Source organism: Trachypithecus francoisi, unplaced genomic scaffold (genome assembly GCF_009764315.1).
Source record: "Trachypithecus francoisi isolate TF-2019V2 unplaced genomic scaffold, Tfra_2.0 Lachesis_group6, whole genome shotgun sequence".
Lineage (NCBI taxonomy): Eukaryota > Metazoa > Chordata > Mammalia > Primates > Cercopithecidae > Trachypithecus > Trachypithecus francoisi.
Window position 1 is genome coordinate 19852412 of NW_022681471.1, and position 23421 is coordinate 19875832.

General features: G+C 38.0%; 1 long non-coding RNA gene across 1 annotated transcript; it reads right to left on the minus strand.

Moving 5' to 3' along the window:
• Window positions 1-214: 214 nt before the first annotated feature.
• LOC117077245 lies at window positions 215-9866 on the minus strand. The gene is made up of 3 exons (XR_004434713.1): window positions 9727-9866; window positions 729-733; window positions 215-261 (listed from the first exon to the last, which is right to left on the minus strand). It is a non-coding gene; the product is annotated as an uncharacterized LOC117077245 (long non-coding RNA).
• Between the last annotated feature and the right edge of the window lie 13555 nt (window positions 9867-23421).

The following is a 23421-nucleotide window of genomic DNA, read 5'->3' on the forward strand; positions in this document are numbered from 1 at the left end:
TGGAAAACCTTGCAAAAAATGGAAAGTCCCATTTGGTTTTTTGTTTGTTTTGTCTTGTTTGTTTTTTTGTTTTTTTTGTTTTGTTTTGTTTTGTTTTTTTGTTTTTTGTTTTTTTGAGACAGAGTTTTGTTCTTGTTGCCCAGGCTGGTGTGCAATGGAGCAGGCTTGGCTCACTGCAACTTCTACCTCCCGAGTTCAAGCAATTCTCCTGCCTCAGCCTCCCAAGTAGCTGGGATTACAGGCACCCGCCACCATGCCCAGCTAATTGTTTTGTATTTTTAGCAGAGACAGCACTTCACCGTGTTGGCCAGGCTGGTCTCAAACTCCTGACCTCAGGTGTTCCACTCATCTTGGCCTCCCAAAGTGTTAGGATTACAGGCATGAACCACCACACCCAGTAGGAAAGTCCCATTTGTTAAGCTCTTCCATCATGCTCTTTTTGCCAGTACTGGTTTTCCTGAGCACCCTTTGTAAACCATTCCTCATCTTCCCCCAGGCTACACTGATCTCCATTATATCTCACTCACTATATGTTCAATAAATATCTATGGAATGCATGTTTGTTTTTACTTACATTCTCCCATGGAGGCATCATGACAGTCCAATATGATAAGTGTTGTTATCCTCATTATATAGATTTTAAAAAGCAGTTAAGCTAATTAAGAGATTCAAAAGAGCCACACAGCTAGTAAATGCAGAGCCAGGTTTGAAATCCGGTTTTATCTGACCCCATCTACTATGCTTTTTGCATATACCACCTGGCCTGTATAACATATGTGAGATTTACATCTTACCTTGACCCCTTGACTTTGTCAAATTTGTCTAATTCTTACAGCAACTCTAATTTTTCATCTGGAAAATTGGGATGACAATAATATTAATACCCATTTCTTTTTTCTTTTTTTTTTGGAGATGGAGTCTCACTCTGTCGCCCAGGCTGGAATGCAGTGGCGCAATCTTGGCTCACTGCAACCTCCGCCTCCCAGGTTCTAGCAGTTCTCCTGCCTCAGCCTCTCGAGTAGCTGGGACTACAGGCGCATGCCACCATGCCTGGCTAATTTTTTTTTTTATTTTAGTAGAGACTGGATTTTACCATCTTGTCCAGGCTGGTCTCAAACTCCTGAGCTCAGGCAATCTGCCTGCCCCAGCCTCCCGAAGTGCTAGGATTACAGGTGTGAGCTACTGCGCCCTGCCAATAGTACCCATTTCTTAAGGTTGTTATGACAATTAAATGAGCCAATACATTGAAAGAACTTGGATTCGTTAGGTTCATATTATTATGATGATGCCCTTTTTGCAGTTGAAAAAACATGTTGAGAGAATTTATTTTCTCAATATCACACAGCTAGTAGGTAGCAGAGTGAAGAGTAGAATCCAAGTATGTCCAACTCTCAGCTGAAGTCTTTTGCTGGTTTCTCAGGCTGCTTCTGAATACCTCAGCCTCCAGGAATGGCTTTGGACGGACATTTTGGGCTTCGCTGCAGAGTGACATAGGGAAGGATTTAGTGGGAAGAGTATGTTAGGTTTCCACTGTGTCATTTACTACAGTGATTTGAACCTGTGAGGAACTGAGAGAGTGTGCAGAAGGGGGCATACCATCATCTCTGTGAGGATACATATAGCTTCTAAGGCACCCTCTCCATGAGAGTCACTGAGTGTAAAATGTAAGTTCGTGATAGTGTGTTGTGTGTATGAAGAGCATGGGGGCAGCAAAAAGGTAGATGACCACTGAGGTAGGCCTCCATGCTTTTCTCTACACCCAAATACCAGCCTTGCCAACAGTATTTCCAAGGGACTGTACAGCCAACTTTCCATGATTTCTACTGTCTGCTCTTGGCTTGGCTTATCTACGTTGCATCTGGCATCTATGTCTTCCCCCAGGGAGTTTATATGCTCTGGACAAGAGGGATTGATTATGTTCCTGCCTTCAGTATGACTAAATAAGCTCCTGCTGGGCCTGTGGGACACTATTAAGCAGACCAACATCATCATAAATGGAAGCTCCAACAGGATAAGAGAGAGAGAAAGGGGCACAAAGAATATCTGAATGGCCAAAAGTATCCCAAACATGATGGAATATGTGAATCTACATATCTGATAACTCAACAAAATCCAAACAGATAAACTCAAAGAGACCTATTTTCTGATGCTATGGTTGATGCACATTCTTTGGTTATAGTGTAGCCTTTCTCTAGTTAAAATCTTGTGCATAATCTTAGTACATGGAAAGAGCAAATCAGAGTGCTCTGTTCCAGTCCTTTACTTCCTGATGCGACTCATGGTCAAAACTTGACCCTGGTATATGCAAATCTGAAATCTCAAGATTATGTTTTCTGCATCTATAGTAGATATAACTTTGCTTTACGTGATCCGCAGCCTTCCACTCAAAGTGATAGGCACTTTTGGGACTTCAGGCTGGAAGAAGGGTATAAACTCTGGCTGGAGAAAAGTGAAGACTGGGCCTCCAATTCACAACCAAGGAGCCTTCATCAGGGTCTCATTAGTGGGTCTCAACTATTTTTCTTTGCTTTCATTCTTAAGCTACCAGACCATGGGCCATGACCCATTATCTGTAAATCCAATAATCTCAAAAACCAAAAGTTTTCACAAGTTTGCCACCAAAACTCATTAGGTAGCAAAACTTGACCTGAATCAACATAAGGCTATTTATAGTCTTCAGCCTATTTATATGAATATTCATTTTGATATAGAAATATTAGTATGTTTGTAACACCTACCAAGCATATTATAGACCATGTATATATACCATATTACCTTTCTAAAATCTCTCAAATAATGAATTTCAGAAAACATCGGCCCCTACGGGTTTTGTATGAGGAATTTTGGATATGTATTTCCTCTCCTTGCTGTCTCATTCTAATGTCACCTTCCTCACTTTATCCCACACCTGGCAACATCTGCCACGGCCAGGGAATGGGAACACTGAATGCTTTTGCAATAAAGCTTCATATCATAACATAAATAATGATGAGTTAAATTAGTATGACAGAGGAGGAAGTGCTAAGAAAAATATCTTCGTATTTTTCTTTCATCGTAGGTTCAGATCCAAAAACATATTCTCCCATACCATATTGACAAACTCTCCAAGGTTCTCCACCTGAAGACCCATTTGTAATCCAGCTGAAAACAGACAGAAGCTGGATGTTAACCTCAAAACCTGATTATTACTACTGCTACCACTACTACTACTACTACTACTACTGCTACTACTACTACTACTACTACTACTACTTGTACTACTATACTAACATTGAGTACAACTTGCCAAGTTCTTATTCTAGGGCTTAGAATCCAAGCTCTTTCAATATATTGGCTCATTTATCATCATAACAGTCTTATGAAATGGATACTATTATAATTACCATCCAAATTCTACAAATGAAGAAAACAGAAGCAAGAGAGATGAAGTCATGTATTCAAATTCATACAGCTAAGAATTAGCCAGACAAGGATTTTGATGTATCTCGTGCTTCCTTTGCATCTTCACTTTCTTTTGAAATTGACTTATGGCATAACCTAATGGACTTACAGACAGGGGGAGAAGTATCATGGGCTATAGGTCTGGGAAGCCAACCACCCATCGTCCCCTGCCAGGATCCAACAAGGCTAAGGTATTTTCATATCCATTTTTTTCTATGGAGGCTGGAATGTGGAATTCATTATGCAAATTTCTTGATGTGATGATTTGGCTGGAAAAGCAGATACTATGGAAACGTTCCCCCACTTATCTCTAAGGACTACTCTGATGTAAAATATTATGTGTTGATGAGTATGTTTTTTATATGCGTGCATGGGCATACATTTACATGCATGATTCTGTGTCAGCCAGCATGTATGTGTTAAGTATAGTGCATTGGTTCTCAAGCTTTAGTCTAATTTCAGATACCTGGGTAAAACCACAAATATTCCTGGGTCCTGTGCTCAGGGATTCTGATTCAGTTCAGGTGGGGTGGGACACCATAGTCTGTTACTTGCACCTGAGGTGATTCTAATGCAGGTGGTCTATGCAGACTACATTTTAAGAACAATGGGATCATGCTTTAGAGTAGGCTCTGGAGCCAGGCTGCTAGTGAGTGGTTTAATTTTAGGTTTAGGCAAGTCAGCTTGGCTCTGTTGATACCACTTTACTCATTTTTGAAAATTGATAATAATACTACCTGCCTCATGAGGTTGCTGTGAGGACTAAATGACATACATTTATTTAAAGCGTGTCTCATTTGATGTGCCTAACCCATCATGAGTGATCAGTGAATAGTAGCTACACTATTCACATAGACCACAAGGATATTGGCAACCAATTGGCAACCATAATGGTGCTTCCCATTCCTACCCCCGTCCCAGAATTATGCAGTGTGGATGCCCTGAGTGCATGCTAGGGAATAGTGAAGTAGTGCGAAGAGGCCAACTCCTGAGGGGTTGCAAGGACCAGGAATGTTGGTTGTAACCCACAGCCTCGCTCCTTGAAAAGGATTTAAAGAACACAGGAAGCAAAATGGTGGAAGGGTTTACAGATGGTAGGTTTGGGAGTTCTCAGCCCACTTCAGGCCTTTAGGGCAACTGGTCATGCACCACTGTATTCACAATCTGGCCCCCAGCTGACATTTAAGACTGGAAGAACAACAAATCCTGTATTCGAGGAAAACTTGAGGTGGAGTGCTGCTCACTGGCCTTCCACCATTAAGATGCTATAAAAAGAGAAATACTAATCAAGTAGAAATCATGGTGCCTGACCTCAAGGAGCCTAGAGTCTTTGGAAGAAATAAACATGCCAGCATTGTTACTTTAAGCAACTCCCATTCACTCTCTCGGTTGAAGCTTTGTCTGTAAAATGGTAGTTTGTACTTAAAACTTTGAACATGTTACATTTCTCATCCTCCTAGAAATAAACAAGCATTAAGTCACAAAAAGGAGTGCATGGTGATGACACAGTGTGGTGGAGTGAGGCGATATCACTCCAGCCAGCTTGCAAAGCTGCCGTAGGGTGCAATGGCTAGAGCTACTGCCAGGAAGAGGGGAAATGGGGTTGGGTCAAAGGCCTTAGCTCTCTTGTTGGTGCCAAAAATTGCTCAGTTTGATACCTACCTTGAGCCAGATATACAACAGATATGCCACATGTTGGCTCTTGGTGATACTCTTGTAGCCCCCTTGCTGCTCACTGATTTTAGCTGAAAGTGGGGATTAATCAACAAGGACATCTTGGAGGAGGATGTCGCAGATCCTGTAGTGTGCCAGAATGAATTCAGGATTAAGTAGAAAACTGGAGACTGAAGTGACTGAGAGCCAGGACAGGGTTAGCCTCCTAAAACACCCTGTCTGGAGGACTTCACTGTGGCTAAGGGCTGCTAATACAATAAGTATAGTACTACAGCTATAAAATTAAAGATAGCACTTGCTACATGCTAGGTGCTGTTTTAAGCGCTTTACAAGGAATAACTCTTTTTTGCCTTATTATAACCTTATTATGATAGCAAGTATTATTATTTTCTTTTAAAGTTGTGAAAACTGACGCATATTAAGCACTCTCCAGCCACCACTTTTTCTCAGAGGTTTTGGTTTTGTTTGTTGGTTGGTTTGAGACGGAGTCTCACTCTGTTGCAGTGGCACGATCTCAGCTCATTGTAACCTCTGCCTCCAGGGTTCAAGCGATTCTCCTGCCTCACCCTTTCGCGTAGCTGGGATTACAGATGCCTGCCACCACGCCCGTCTAATTTTTTGTATTTTTAGTAGAGACGGGATTTCAACATGTTGGCCAGGCTGGTCTCGAACTCCTGACCTCAGGTGATCCACCTGTCCTCGCCTCCCAAAGTGCTGGGATTGCAGGTGTGAGCCACTGCACCTGGCCAGAGTTTTTTTTTTTTTTTCTTGTCTTCATTCTTTCCCTGTACCCTGAACCTCACCTTGATCTGCCTTGCCTGGGAATAACATTTTATTCCAGTAATGTTCTAGTATATAGTTCTGGAGTCAAGGTACTTTGGAAATCTAGCCAACCGTAGCCAACAAATCTTCCTTTCTGCCCCTATCAGTCTCACAGACATGTCCTCAGGTGGACATCTTCCAGGAAGCACCAAGGAGTGGCTTTGGGGAAATAGGAAGAGATGGTTAGAAGTGCAAGGGGAACAACAGTTTCTGAGCAAAAAAAATTAAGAGGGCTTACAGAGCCTTTTGAAAGTGTGTCAATGGGATACTTTGTCTTAAAGAAGAGCTTCCTGGCCCAAGTGCTGGAAAGGAAGGATCAGGGAAGGTGGAAACACATGGATGAAAGTATAGACAGGGCTGTAACCTTACTTAATGGGCTAGGATGGCCCATGCAGGGTGGTTTGGGGTAGGCCTTAAATAAAAAATAAAAACTCTCCTCCCATAAGAAAGTCTTGTTTGGTTGTCCAGGAAGCCCCCCGCAGAATTCAAACGCCTCTGGGAAGTTTGGTGCAGAGCTCGTGGGCTTTTTGCATTCTCTGGTGCCACCTGGTGGACAACGAGAGGTAATGAGATGGGATCTAGGAAATTGGGCAGTTCAGTTTGGAAGGGAGGAGAGAGAGAAAGTGAAGCTGGACCAGATGATTAGTGCTGTAGTGGGCAGGCACTGAGGGGACCCAGTGCACCCACAGGAAAATTCGTTTCCTGGTGAGGCTGATGGAGTCAAGGAGTGTAGACCATTGGATATATGTAAAGACCCTGATCTGCAGGCCAACTGTAACAGCATCAAAAGGTAGTGTTTACTACTTACCACATGCCAGACTGTGTTATTAACTTTTTCATGAATTTTTTAAAAATTAATTCTTCCAGCCACCCTTTGTAGCATCCCCATTTTTCAGACAAGCGAAAGTGAGGCTCAGCGTTAGTAGCAGAGACAATGTTCAAGCTTTTATCATTATGCCATGAATTGTAGTTGTTGCCAATAGTAGTGATGTGATGTGAAATTAGAGATATGAAGGAGGAACCTTAAGTACTTCAAATGTGAGTCAAGTAGGCTTTGATGCCAGTGAGGGAAAAGGGAAGGAGAAGTGTCATATACACCACCATCTTTACCATATCCACCTTCAAATATGTGGAAACAAAACAAAAGCAATCTAGAATTCACCTACCCACTGTCTCAGCCAGTAAGCACATTTTAGGCACCTATTCTATCCAGGGCTTTCTGGGACAAAATGGCATTTCCCCCCAGGAGTCCTGATATGTCAGCATTACTTGTTTCTCCCCACCCCTCTCTCCAGGTATTCTAAAGTCCTCAGGTGGGGAGCATGTTGCTGTGTTTTTTAGAAAACACTGTCCCATAGGGAATGAAAGACAAAAAATAAATTCCATCTATGTTGATTGAGGAGTTAGGAAATATCTTGGTTAGAAAAAAAAAAAGGAGAAGCAAAAGGAATCAGAAAGCACTGAACACCTGCTGTATGCTAGCTAGGCCCTATGCTGAGTGCCTGACAACAGAATTTTATCTAATCCTCCCAACTTTTATGAGGCAGGGTCTCTAAATCTCGCCATTTGAAAATGAGGATAACTGAGGATCAGGGAGGTTAGGCAACCTCTCTATAGTCACACAGCTGATCAGTAGGGGAACTGATGGCTGCAAAATCTGTGCTCTTTTAGAATGAAGGGAAGAGGGTATTTATTTTTCCTTTTTATTGTGGAAAAGTTCAATCAAATGAAAAACGAAAGTAATAGTATAATGAAATCCATTTTATCCATTACCTAGTTTCAATTACAGTTAGCACATAGTCAGTCTTATTTCATCTGTTCTCCCATTCACCCCCTCCCACAAAACTGGATTATTATAAGTAAATTCCACACATCATTTTATTTTATCCACAATATTTTCAGGTTGCATCTCTAAAAGATGTGGACTTTTAACAAAACGTGACTACAACACTGTTATCACACCTGTAAAATTAATCTAATTCTTTCATATGATCAAATATATATTTTGTGTTTAAATTCCCCCTATCATCTCATGTCTTTTCTCATTATATTAGTCCATTTTCACACTGCTGATAAAGACATCCCCAAGACTGGGCAATATACAAAAGAAGGAGGTTTAATTGGACTTACATTTCCACTTGGCTGGGGAAGCCTCACAATCATGGAGGAAGGCAAGAAGGAGCAAGTCATGTCTCATATGGATAGCAGCAGGCAAAGAGAGAGCTTGTGCAGGGGAACTCTTCTTTTTAAAACCATCAGTCTCATCTCATGAGACTTATTCACTATCATGAGAACAGCACAGGAAAGACTTGCTCCCATGATTCAATTACCTCCCAGCGGGTCCTTCCCACAGCATGTGGAAATTCAAGATGAGATTTGGGTGGGGACAGAGTCAAACCATATAATTCCACCCCTGCCCCTTCCAAATCTCACATCCTCACATTTTAAAATCAATCATGCCTTCCTAACAGTCCCCCAAAGTCTTAACTCATTTCAGCATTAACTCAAAAGTCCACAATCCAAAGTCTCATCTGAGACAAGGCAAGTCCCTTCTGCCTATGAGCCGGTAAAATCAAAAGCAGGTTAGTTACTTCCTAGATACAGTAGGGGTACAGGCATTGGGTAAATACAGCCATTCCAAATGGGAGAAATTGGCCAAAACAAAGGGGCTACAGGCCCCATGCAAGTCCAAAATCCAACAGGGCAGTCAAATCTTAAAGCTCCAAAATGATCTCCTTTGACTCCATGTTTCACATCCAGGTCATACTGATGCAAGAGGTGGGTTCCCATGTTCTTGGGCAACTCTGCCCCTGTGACTTTGCAGGGTATAGCCTCCCTCCCGGCTGCTTTCATGGACTGACATTGAGTGTCTGCAGCTTTTTCAGGCTCACGGTGCAAACTGTCAGTGGATCTACCATTCCGGGGTCTGGAGGATGGTGTCCCTCTTCTTATGGCTCCATTAGAGAGTGCCCCAGTAGGGACTCTGTGTGCAGACTCCAACCCCACATTTCCCTTCTGCACTGCTCTAGCAGAGGTTCTCCATGAGAGCTCTGTCCCTGCAGCAAACTTCTGCCTGGACATCCAAGCATTTCCATAGATCTTCTGAAATCTAGGTGGAGGTTCCCAAACCTCCGTTCTTGACTTCTGTACACTGGCAGGCTCAACACCGGTGGAAGCTGCCAAGGCTTGAAGCTTGCACACTCTAAAGCCACGGCCTGAGCTCTGTGTTGGCCTCTTTCAGCCACAGCTGGAGTGGCTGGGATGCAGGGCACCAAGTCCCTGGGCTGCACACAGTACAGGGACCCTGGGCCTGGCCCACAAAGTTACTTTTCTTCCTAGGCTTCAGGCCTGTGATGGGAGGGGCTGCCATGAAGACCTCTGTCATGCCCTGGAGACATTTTCCCCATTGTCTTGGGGATTAACCTTCCGCTCCACATTAGTTATGCAAATTTCTGCAGCTGGCTTGAATTTCTCCTCAGAAAATGGGATTTTCTTTTCTATCTCATTGTCAGGCTGCAAATTTTCCAAACTTTTATGCTCTACTTCCCTTATGAAACTGAATGTTTTTAACAGCACCCAAGACACATCCTGAATGCTTTGCTGCTTGGAAATTTATTTCACCAGATACCCTAAATCATCTCTCTCAAGTTCAAAGTTCCACAAATCTCTAGGAAAATGCTGCCAGTCTCTTTGCTAAAATATAACAAGAATTACCTTTGCTTCAGTTCCCAACAAGTTCCTCATCTCCATCTGAGACCACCTCAGCCTAGACCTTATTGTTCATATCACTATCAGCATTTTTGTCAAAGCCATTCAACAAGCCTCTAGAAGGTTCCAAACTTTATCACATTTTCACGTCTTCTTCTGAGCCCTCCACACTGTTCCAGCCTCTGCCTGTTATGCAGTTCCAAAGTTGCTTCCACATTTTTGGGAATGTGGCATTAGTCCTTTTTCATGCTGCTGATAAAGACATACCTGAGGCTGGGCATTTTACAAAAGAAAGAGGTTTCATTGGACTTGCAGTTCCATGTGGCTGGGGAAGCCTCACAATCATGGAGGAAGGCAAGGAGGAGAAAGTCACGTCTTACATGGATGGCAGCAGGCAAAGAGACAGAGCTTGTGCAGGAGAACTCCTCTTTTTAAAACCATCAGATCTTGTGAGACTTATTCACTATCATGAGAACAGCACAGGAAAGGCTTGCCCCTATGATTCAGTTACCTCCCACTGGGTCCCTCCCACAACACATGGAAATTCAAGATGAGATTTGGGTGGGAACACAGCCAAACCATATCACTCATATTTCTGATTCTTTCTTGTTTTTGAGATGTAACATGTATGGTAAAATGTACCAATCTCATGTACACCTTGACAAATTTTTATCAGGTATATGTCTGTATAACTAAAGTATATTCCAAAGTAGCTGCACCAAATTTATTCTCTTGCCAACAGTGTATCAAAATTTAAGTTACTTCACATCCACAGCAACAGTATGGTCAGTACTTTAATTTTAGCCATTCTGATTGGTGGGGGAGAAGGGTAGGTTAGCTGTATCTCTTTGTAGCCTTATATTATCTAGTGAATAATGATGGTGCATCATTTGGATGCCCATTTTGGATGCCTATTATTTTAAAACTTTGTCAATCTATTCTTATTGATATGTAGAAGTTTATTATATATGTCTGAATATGTATCAGCATATATACAGATGTATTTTTTGTAGAGGTGGGATTTCACCATGTTGCCCATGCTGTCTTGAACCCCTGGGCTCAAGTGATCCACCTACCTCAGCCTCCCAAAGTGCTGTGAATACCGGTGTGAGCCTTTAGTAAAAAGACAAAGATTTTCAAATTAGATTTTAAAAACACAACTCTGTGCTCTTTAAAAGAGGTGCTTTGCCTAAAGCACAGAGGAAAGTCAAATATAAAATAGTGGAAAAAAGTGTCTGGCTTGTACATAAGCTTTCTATTGCAATGTTTTCTATCCTTGTTATCATTTCCTTTCTTACACTTTCTTTAGGTTAATTTGTTTTACTAGCTCTTTGAGCAAGAAGATTAGATCATTGATGTTCAACTTTTTTCATTTTTGTTCATGCATTTCAAACTATAATCTTCCTACTGATAACTGATTTAGCTGAATCTTACACTTTGATAGTTTATGCCAAAATACATTATTCAGTTCAAAATATTTTCAGCTTTCCACTGTAATTTTTTGACCTATCAATTATTTATAAGGTATTGCTTCATTTTCAAACAATTGAAGATTTGGGGATATTTATTTGATATTGGTTTCTAGTTAATTTCCATTTTGGTTACAGAGCCTCTTCTATATTATTTCAGTCTTAACAATTTGTTGAAACTTGCTTCATCACTCAACATATGGTCTCTTTTGGGAAATGTTCTGTGAGCTCTCGAATATAGTGTGTTTTCTGCTACTTTTGCAAATGGTATTCCATGTATGTCAATTAGGTCAACTTCATCTGTTGTGTTGTTTATATCTTTATATAAGTATTGACTTTCTGCATTTTCTGATTTACTTTGAGAAATGTGTTAATTTATCATACTACAGTTGTAGATTTGTCTTTCTGCTTTGTTACATGAACTTATGTGTTATGTATTTAAAAATGTGAAATTGTGTGCACAAACATTTATGATTTTTACATCTCCCTGTTGAAGTTGTATTATGCCCCTACAAACTAATGATTTTATATCTTCCATTTAACTCTTTTTTAATCTTTGAATTCTGTTGTTGAATTCCTTTGCCATTATGAAATATCCTTCTTTCCTTAAGTATACTTTGAGTCATAATAATACAGCTATATCAACTTTCTTCTAGTTACTGCTTACATGGTGTTTATCTTTCCCACTCTTTTATATTTGACTTTCTTCCATGCTTTAGGCAAAGTGTCTCTTTTAAAGAGCACAGAGTTGTGTTTTTAAAATCTAATTTGAAAATCTTTGTCTTTTTACTAAATTGCTTATTCCATTTGCATTTCTAAATGTGTTGAGTATAACTTATATATAATAAAGTGCACAAGTCTTAAGTGTGCAGCTTGATGAATGCTTACACATGTAAACACCTTGTAACCACGGCCAAACCAAGATATAGAATATTTTCAGCATCTAGCAGGCTCATTTTGCCCCTTCCCAGCTATCCTCATAGAAGACTACTATTCTGACTTCTATCATCATAAATTAATTTTGCCTATTTTTAGTGTAATACTCATGGAATGACACAGTATGTACTCTTTAGTTCTGCTTCTTTCATTCAGTATATTTCAGTTAGATCCATCCATGTTGTTGCAGGTGCTCGTAGTCTATTTTTAATTTTTGTGTAGTATTCCATTATATGAATTTAACATTTATCCCATCTACTGTTAATGGAATTTTTGTTGTTTCAGTTTGAGACTATTATGAATAAAATCAATGGGAGCATTCTGTACATATCATTTTGTATATACATTTACTCATTTATCTTGGAAAATATATCTAGGTATATAGCAAAATATATCTATTATTGCATCATAGGGCAGGCATACGGGTTATTTAAGTATTCTGTCAAATGGTTTTCCAATATAGTTAAAATTTTACTCACACCAGCAATATATAAAAGTTCCAGGTGCACCACTTCCATGTTGACACTTAACTATTGTCGGTGTTTTTAATTTAAGTCATTCTATGGTCATGTGGTTGTAACTCATTGGTGGGCTTAACTTAAATTTACTTAATAATCATTGATGTTAAGAGCACTTTTTCACATGTCCTATTGGTCATTTGGATATCTTTTTTTTTTTTTTTTGAGAAATGCCTTTCAAGTATTTAGCTCATTGTTTAAAAAATCAAGTTTATTGAGTTATAAGTTACATAAAATAAAATGCACTAAGTTACAGTGTACAGTTTGATTAATTTTGACAAATTTATTCACCTATGTAACGAACATAATTAAAATATAGGACATTTTCATCACTACCTCACCCCAAATTTCCTTGTGCCCCTGTGAAGTCAGTTCTTTCACCCTAACTACAGACAATCATAGATCTGTTTTTTTATTATGCCTTTCTTTTTCTAGAATTGCATATAATGAAATGATACAGTATGCACCCCTTTGTTTCTTCTTTCACTCAGCAGAGTATTTTGAGATATATCCATTTTGTTGCATTTTCCGGTAGTACATTCCTTTTAATTGCTGAATAGCATTCCATTGCATGGATGTACAGAATATTGTTTATTCATTCACCTGTTGATAAACATTTGGGTTGTTTCTAGTTTTTTACTGTTATCAATAAAGGTGCTATGACATTGACATACAAGTATTTGTGTATATATATATATGCTTCCATTTATATATACATTTATATATATATGCTTCCATATATAAATGGAATATTTACATGGAAAATGGAAAATATATGGAAAATATATATGGAAGATGGAAACATATATGGAAAATGGAAATATATATGGAAAATATATATAAATGGAAGCATATATATGTGTGTATATATGCACAATACTTGCATATAAATATCATAGCACCTTTATTCATATCAGTGAAAAACTAGAAACAACCAAAATGTTTATCAACAGGTGAATGAATAAACAATGCATATATATATGTATGCTTCCATATATATACATATATATGCACATATATACATATGCTTCCATTTCTTTTGGATAAATATGTTGGGGTTTAATTGCTGAGTTATATCATAAGTGTATGTTTAACTTTGTAAAATGTTCTCAAACTCTTTTCCAAAGTGGTTATACAACTTAACATTCCCTTTATTGATGAGATTACTTGTTTTTTCATATCCTTGTCACTAGCCGTCTTTTTTTTTTTTTTTTTTGGAGATGGAGTCTCGCTCTGTTGCCCAGGCTGGAGTGCAGTGGCATGATCTAGGCTCGCTGCAACCTCCGCCTCTCAGGTTCAAGCGATTCTCCTGCCTCAGCTTCCCGAGTAACTGGGACTACAGGTGCACGCCTCCATGCCTGGCTAATTTTTTTTATTTAGTAGAGATGGGGTTTCACCGTTGTCACCCAGGCTGGTCTCGAACTCCTGAGCTCAGGCAATCCACCCACCTCAGCCTCCCAAAGTGCTAGGATTACAGGCGTGAGCCACCGCGCCCAGCCAACTAGCAGTCTTTTAATTTTTGTGAGCATTGAGCATTTTTTCATGTTTATTTACCATCCAAATTATCTTTTTGTGATGTGTCTGTTAAAATATTTTGCCTATTTTATTGTTATAAGAGATCTTTATGTATTTTGTATACAATTCCTTAATCAGATATTTGTCTTTTATATACTTGCTCCTAATCTGTGGTTTGCCATTTAACTTTATTTTTTCATTTCATTTAATTTTATTTTTAACTGACAATAGTAATTGTACATATTTATGTGGTACATAGTCATGTTTGGATAAATATAGTATATCGTGATCAATTCAGGGTAATTAGCATATATATCATCTCCAACATTTATCATTTCTTTGTGTTGGGAACATTCAATATCTTTCTTCTAGCTATTTGAAACTATATAATAGTTTGACACTATATAATATGCTGTTGTTACTGCAGTCATCCTATAGCAGTATAGAACACTAAAACTTATTCTTTCTATCTAGCTATAATTTCGTATTCCTTAACAGTCTCTCCCATCTTGCCATGTCCCCTACCCCTCTCAGCTTCTAGTACCCTCTGTTCTACTTTTTACTTCTATGAGATCAATTTTTTTTAGCTTCCCCATATGAGTAAGAACATGCGGTATTGACCTTTGAGTTCCTGGCTTATTTCACTTAACATAATGTCCCCCAGTTCCATCCATGCTGCTGTGAATGACAGAATTCTTTTTAATGGCCGAATATTCCATTGCATATATATACCACATTTTCTTTATCTATTCATCTGTCGTTAGACACCTAGGTTGATTCCATACCTTGGCTATTATGAATAGTGTTATAATAAACACAGGAGTGCAGATATCTCTTGAATATACTGATTTATTTTCTTTTGGATAAATTCCCAGTAGTGAGATTGCTGGATCATATGGTAATTCTATTTGTCCTTTTTTGAGGAACCTCTATCATATTCTTCAAAGTGGCTGTACTAGTTTACATTCCCACCAACAGTATATAAGAGTTTCCTTTCCTCTACATTCTCACCAACATTTGTTATTTTTTGTCTCTTTGATGATAGCCATCCTAACTGGTATGAGATGATACCTCATTGTGGTTTTGATTTGCATTTCTATGATGATTAGTGATGTTGAGGATTTTTTCATATATTTGTTGGCCCAATGTTTTTAGTTCCTTTCAAATAGAAAATAATTTTCTGAAAGTCCAATTTATTGTACTAGGAGCAACTACATATGTATTGCTCTTAGTACATATCTGTAAATATCTGACATAAATTATAACCTTATATCCTAAAACCACTCATCCTGATAGAGTCTATTTTCTTCATTTTACTAAAGGGAGAACACGGTTCAGAAGTATTAAGCGACTTGTTAGCAATGTTAAGAATGGCCTGATTTTTTTAAAAAAGAAGTATTAAGTGACTTGCTTGAGGCTGCACCCACAGGTACAAGAGTTGGTATTCAAACCCCATCCATCCAAATGGCCCCAGAACTCTTGCACTACATGACACTGCCCCCTACTATCTCCATCCTCTGATCATCTCTTTACAACAGATGAGACAAAAGGATGGAGCATTATGTTGCTCAACCTCAGCTGGAAACAGGTGGACAACTCAATATTTTCACACCCTACACATATTAGATAAAGTACACTTCAAAGCAAAAACAAATGCCAAAGGGAGACATATAATGATAAAATAGCTAATACACCAAGATGGCAAAGCAATTCTAAATGTGCCTGCATGAAACAACAAAGCTGCAAAATACATGAAGCAAAAACTGGTAGAACTGAAAGGAGAAGCAGACAAATCCACAATTATAGTTGGAGATTTCAACATCCCTGTCTCAGTAACTGTAGAACAGTTAGACAGAAAATCCATGAGGATATAGAATAGCTCAGCAGCACCATAGCTTGTTAGTTGGATCTAATTGGTATTTATAGAACATCCCATCCAAAAGCAGAATACACATTCTTTTCAAGTGTTCATGGAATGTACACCAAGATAGACAATATTCTGTTCATAAGAAAAACCTCAACAAAATTTTAAACTTGAAATCATTACAGACCATGTCTTACAACTATAATGAAAAAAAAAACCGTAGAAATTAGTAGCAATAACAGGAAACTCTCTAAACTCTAGGAAAGTAAACAACACACTTAAATCATCCATGAGCCAAAGGGAAAGTTGCAAACAACATTTTATAAAAATACAAAATACAGAAAATACATTGAATTGATCTAAAATGAAAATACACCATATGAAAATGTGTGAAGCACAGCTAAAACAGGTCTGAGAGTGAAATATATAGCACTAAATGCATGCATTAGAAAAGAGGAAATATTGCAAATCAATAACCTAAATTCTCACCTCAAATAATAAAGGAGAGCAAAATGTACCTAAAGCAAGTGGAATAAAGGAAATAATAAAGACAGGACAGAAACAAGTGATATTGAAAACAGAAAAGCAATAATAAAAATCGATGAAAGAAAGAGCTTACTCTTTTAAAAGATCAGTAATAGTGACAAACCTTTAGCAATGCTGGCAAAAACAAAATAAGAAAAAACAGGCCAGGCTCGGTGGCTCACGCCTGTAATCCTAGCACTTTGGGAGGCCGGGGTGGGTGGATCACTTGAGCCCAGGGGTTCAAGACCAGCCTGGGCAACATGGCAAAAACCCATCTCTACAAAAAGTACAAAAAATTAGTCAGATATGGTGGAGCATGCCTGTAGTCCCAGCTATTCAGGAAGCTAAGATGGGAGAATCACCTGAGCCCAGGAGGTCAAGGCTGTAGCAAGCCATGATCGCACCACTGCACTCCAGCCTGGGCAACAGAGTGAGACCCTGTCTTAAAAATAATAAGGGGAAAAAAATCCCATATTACCAATATTAGAAATGAAACAAGGGATATCACTTGAGACTATGCAGACATTAGAAGTATGATAGAGAATTACATGAACAACTCTACACACATAAATTTGAAAACTTAGATGAAATAGACCCATTAATTAGAAAGCATAAACAACCACAACTCACCAAATATGAAATCGATTATTGAATAACCCCATAACAATAAAGGAAATGAAATCATAACTTAAAAATTTCCCAGAAAAAGAAATTTCCAAGCTTTCATGACTTCACTGGAAAATTCTACCAAACTTTTAAAGAAAAATGAACAACAATTCTATACAATCAATTCAAGAAAATAGAAGACTAGGGAATATTCTTTTTATGAAGCTAGTACTACGCTGATACCAAAACCAGAAAACATCTGTACCAAAAAGAAAACTACATACAAATAATTTCTCACGAATACAGACAGAAAACTCCTCAAAAATATTTTAGCAAATATAATCCAGTAATGTATTTTACAAATTATATGCCATGACAAAGTGGAGTTTACTCCAGGCCAGGGCTATGAGGCCAGTTCAATATTTGAAAATTAATCAATGTAATCCACTATATTAACAGGCTAACGAAGAAAATTATCATATGAATGCATTAAAAGCATTTGTCAACTTTTAACATTCATTATAAAAACTCTCAGAAAAATAGGAATAGAGGGTAATTTCCTAAACTTGATAAAGAGCATGTACAAAGCACCTACAGCTAATATTATACATGAAAAAATATTAACATCATTAGTGTAATGCACATTAAAATTACAATGAGATACCACTATACACATATCAGAATAGCAACAATTTAAAAATGACAATACCTAATGCTGTCGAGAATGTGGGAAAATGGAATCTTTCTTACATTGCTGGTGGGTATGTACAGCCTTCTCTAGGAAACAGATTGACAGTTTCCTCAAAACAAAACAAAACATATGCTTGCCATATAACCAGCAGTCATACTCCTGAGCTTTTATTCCTAAGAAATAAAAACTTATATCCACACAAAAACCCATACACAAATATTCATAGTACCTATATTTATGACAGTCAAAAATTGGAAACAACCCAGATACCCGTCAATGAGTGAATTTGTAAACTGTTGTAACATGCATACAATTAAAAAGAAACAAACTATTGCTATACACAGCAACCTGCCTGAATTGCCAGAGAATTATGCTGAGTGGAAAAAGCCAACCTCCAAAAGTTACATGCTGTATGATTCCATCTATGTAACATTCTTGACATGACAAAATATAAAGACTGCAAACAGATTAATGGTTGGCAGAGATGAAAGAGGGAGGAGAGATGGAAAGGAAATGGAGGTGAATATAAAGAAAAAAATGAATGATCATTGTGGTGATGGAAATGTTTTGTATCTTGACTGTATATATATCGGTATTCTAACTGTGGTATTTTTCTATACTTTTTTTTTCTTTTTTTGAGATGGAGTCTCACTCTGTTTCCCCCAGGCTGGAGTGCAATGGTGCGATCTCAGCTCACTGCAACCTCCGCCTCCTGGGTTCCAGCGATTCTCCCACCTCAGCCTCCAGAGTAACTAGGATTACAGGCACTTGCCACCACACCCGGCTAATTTTTTGTATTTTTAGTAGAGATGGGGTTTCACCATGTTAGCCAGGCTGGTCTCGAACTCCTGACCTGAAGTGATCCGCCCACTTCGGCCTCCCAAATTGCTGGGATTAAAGGCGTGAGCCACCGCGCCCAGCCTCTATAGTTTTTCAAGATGTTACTGTTGGGAAAAACTGGGTAAATGGTACACATGAACTTTCTGTTCATTTCTTGCAAATGCAGATGGATCTAAAATAATCTCATAATAAAAATTTAATCAAAACATTTTCTGAGATCATAGGAGGAAGTCTCAGGAAGCTACTACTTTTGGGGAAAAGTGAAACGTTGGAAAGGCAGCACCCCTTAGAGACTTGATGAAGGAAAGAAGGATGCAAGAAGGGAAATTAAAATTCTTGCAGAAACAACAAAAACAGAATATCAGAATCAGAAAACACACCATGACCATTAATCACCACCATCATCACCATGACCACTGCCAAAAATCCCAACTTTGTTACACCATAGTAAAGGGCACTCTTGAAACAAAAAAGCTTAATTCACCTCTACATCCCAATGCAACTGTTCTTGCAGTACAGGAAAAATTATTTAAAAATGAACTGAAAGTGGCTGTCAATATTCATACATAGGTAGTGTGAACAAAATCAGAAAATTAGAATCAAAACATTTTGGTGATAAAATTTCTTCCCAAGTCAAGCATGAAGCAAAAGGAAATTGTGAGACTTCACAAACCAGTAAAAATACTTTAAATTAGAAAGTCAAAGCTCATAGCAGAAGTGGACATAAAAACAAATGTATGTAAAATAAGAGTTGGCTGAATTCAAGAAAGTAATTGACGTCAAAATCATCATAGAAATGCAGACTAAATTGTAATCAATAATTGAGAGACAACTTGGCTCACACTGTATTTCCTTGAGTTTCTTGAACATGCTACTCCATTGTTGTCTTGCTTTCTATGTTATTGTTGGAAAGTTTGGTGCTAAACTTATTTTCATTCTTTTAAAGTTACTTCAACTTTTTGCCAAGAGGCCCTGAGCATTATTTATTTACATTTGAAGTCTAAGATTTGGCACTGAGATTTTTACTGGTGTTAACCATTCTGGATCAGTTTTCCCCCATACATGACCGACTGTATCTAGTATGACAATTCAGGTTTTCTTTTATTTCTGGAAAGTTTTTTCTTTTAAGTATACTTTTAAACATTAGTTCTGTTTTATTGTTACACAGGGAATACATGGATGTAAAAGGATATCAAATTATCAGATTAAATCTGACAAACCAGATAGTAGAAGGTTAAGTAAGGAAAAGGAAAGTAAGAATATTATAAAAGCCAGTAGTATAAAGATAACCACTAGAATAAAATGACAAACCTGCCTAATTATCAAGGCAGGAAAAGAGCCCACATAGACAGACAGTAAGTACAACATCATATGCATAGTGTGACGGCTCCCATAAGATGTCAGTTTGGCTGGACTATAGCCCCCAGTTATTCGATCAAGCACTAATCTAGGTATTGCTGTTGAATGTTCTTGCTGATGCAATTAAAGCCCTAATTCATTGATTTTAAGTAAGGGAGATTATCCTGGATAATCTGAATGGGCCTGACTGAATCAATTAGGTAGTCTTAAAAGCAGGGCTGAAGTTTCCTGAAGAGACAGAAAAAATTCTTCCTGTGGACAACAGCTTCGGCCTGTGCCTGTGAAGTTTGAGCCTGCCAGTGAACTTCCTGTTGTGACTGCTTGCCCTAAGGATTTTAGGCTTTTTTAGCTAGGCCCTACAATTGCATAAGCCAATTCATGTAACAAACATACACCCTACATGTTCTACTTCTCTGATTCAACCTGACTGACACACACAGTAATAGAATAAAATAGTATGACAGAGTTGAAATTAAACATATCAGTGATATCAATAAATGTGAATGGGCTTAATTCACTATTTAGAGAAAATGATTCAGAGGAAATACAAGGTGAGTCTGGAGCATCTTGTATTACCACAAAATAAGGAAATAGTTTTTCTGAATAAAGGTTGGGCATGTCAAAGTGACACAGAAGGCAATGTGAAAGAGCTCCCAATGAGCAAAGATGGAAAAATCTGAACAACAAAGTAAATCATGTACTACTGGATTATTACCCAAAGTATAAAATAAAATATTTGAATCCTTAGTAGTATAAATAAATGATTGAATAAATAAATAAATGAGGGAACAAGACATTTTCTTATAAAATAATTCCATGCTTATCAGAAATTTCTAAAGATTCTCCCCTCCTGGAGATGACTTTTAATTATTATCACCACCACCACTCCTTGAGTTTGGGCAAGACTTAGTGACTCTCCCCAAACGAGGAAAAAAATCAGCTTTACAGTAGAGAAACTATCACAGCTGGCATCAGGATCCCTCATGTGACTCCCCCATATGCTTTAAATCCCTTTGATTTCCCTTTTGCTACTAGCTGGAGAAAAATCTGCATTTAAAAGTGCTCATGTGATTGACTAGGCTCACCTGAATAATCTTCCTTTTTTGAGGTCAACTATGCTGTGTAACACAATCATGAGAGGTATCTCATCATATATTAATATATCTATACAGGTTCCAGAGATTAGGGTATGACATTTTAGGGGCCATTTTAAGAATTCTGCTTAACACACCGTCATATAATATACATTTAAAATTAATAGTTGGGTGCGGTGGCTCTTGCCTGTAATCGTAGCACTTTGGGAGGCCAAGGCAGGTGAATCACATGAGGCCAGGAGTTCGAGACTAGCCTGACCAACATGGTAAAACCCCATCTCTACTAAAAATACAAAAATTAGCTGGGCATGGTGGTGCATGTCTATAATCCCAGCTACTAGGGAGGCTGAGGCAGGAGAATCAGTTGAACCTGGGAGGCGGAGGTATGGTGAGTCCTCCAGCCTGGGCAAAACAGCAAGACTCTGTCTCAAAATAAATAAATAAAATAATTAAATTAAATCACACTTACAGAAAACTGCATTTGTATGAAGAGTTTTTTTTTTTTTTGGAGAAATTGTTCTTTAAGAATCATCAGCTCTAATTGTAATACAATTTATTGGAAATTTATTCCATTGTTATCACAATCTAAAAATGCATGTTGCTTTCATTATGTCAATTAAAAATGAGGTTACTTGCCGGGTGCGGTGGCTCACACCTGTAATCCCAGCATGTTGGGAGGCTGAGGTGGGTGGATCACAAGGTCAGGGGATCAAGACCATCCTGGCTATGGTGAAACCCCATCTCTACTAAAAATACAAAAAATTAGCCAGGTGTGGTGGTGGGCGCTTGTAGTCCCAACTACTCGGGAGGCTGAGGCAGGAGAATGGCGTGAACCTGGGAGGCGGAGCTTGCAGTCAGCCGTGGTCATGCCACTGCACTCCAGCCTGGGTGACAGAGCGAGATTCCGTCTTAAGAAAAAAAAAAAACGCGATTACTAAAATTAAAAATTTTGAGGATCTAATAAATAATTTTCACAAAAGTGAACCAGAAAAATCAAAATATCACATTAATAAAATATTATTCATTGTATTATATAAAATTTATATAATTGCAAATTAATAAAATTTTGACACCAGTTTTGCAATTTATATGTTTATGTATCATTCAGGTATCATGTATCATTGCATGTGCAATTAAAGCCCCTGATCCACTGAATTTTAAGTAAGGGAGATTATCCTGGATAATCTGAGTGGGCCTGACTAAATCAATTAGGAAGTTTTAAAAGCAGGGTTGAAGTTTCTGTAAGAAACATTCATGTATCATTGTTATCTATATACATTTTATATATAATAAAATATTTTAAGGAAAAATATTGATATTTTAGTACCTTTAACACTTTTAAAAAGCTTTATGAACAAGGGGCCCTCCATTTCATTTGCACTGGGTCCCACAAATTATGTACCCCCAGCTTTGACCCGAAAAGAACATTACAAAAAAAGCAAATTACAAACTAACATCCCTCATGAACATATATGCAAAAATCTGTTAAAAATATTGACAATTCAGGCCGGGCGCAGTTGCTTACACCTGCAATCCTAGCACTTTGGGAGACCAAAGCCGGTGGATCATGAGGTCAGGAATTCGAGACCAGCCTGGCCAACATGGTGAAACCCCGTCTCTACTAAAAGTACAAAAATTAGCCGGGTGGGGTGACGGGTGCCTGTAATCCTAGTTACTCAGGAGACTGAGGCAGGAGAATTGCTTGAACCCTGGAGGCGGAAGTTGCAGGGAGCGAGATGGCGCCAATGCACTCCAGCTTGGGTGACAGAGCAAAAGCAAAACTCCATCTTGGAAAAATAAATAAATAAATAAATATATAATATAAAAGGAATAATACATTATGAACGACTAGTGTTTATTTCAAGAATCAAAGTTCTATTTAATGTTCAAAAATCTATTAACAATAATATTAAGAGAACAAAGATTTTTAAAAACCATATGATCACAACAAAGGCAGGAAAATCTTACAAAATTCAATATCAATTCAGAATGAAAAGAAAAAATTCAGCAAACTAGGGAACTTCATCAATCTGAAAAGGGTATCTAGAAAAACCAACAGCTAACATAACATTTAATTGTGAAATATTAAATGCTTTCCATCAAGGTTAGAAACAAGACAAAAATGTCTGCTTTCACTATTTGTATTCAGCATTGTACTGGAGGCCCTGGTAAGTGCAATATGGTAAAAGAAATAAAGGGCACAAATATTGAAAAGGAGAAAAGTTGAACTAGTTTTCTTTTTTTCATACCCAACATGATTATTTACATATAAACCCTAAGAAATATTCAAAAAATTGAAAATTTATAAGACAAAAGGTCAATATATAAAAACCAATTGTATTTGTATATGCAAGCAACA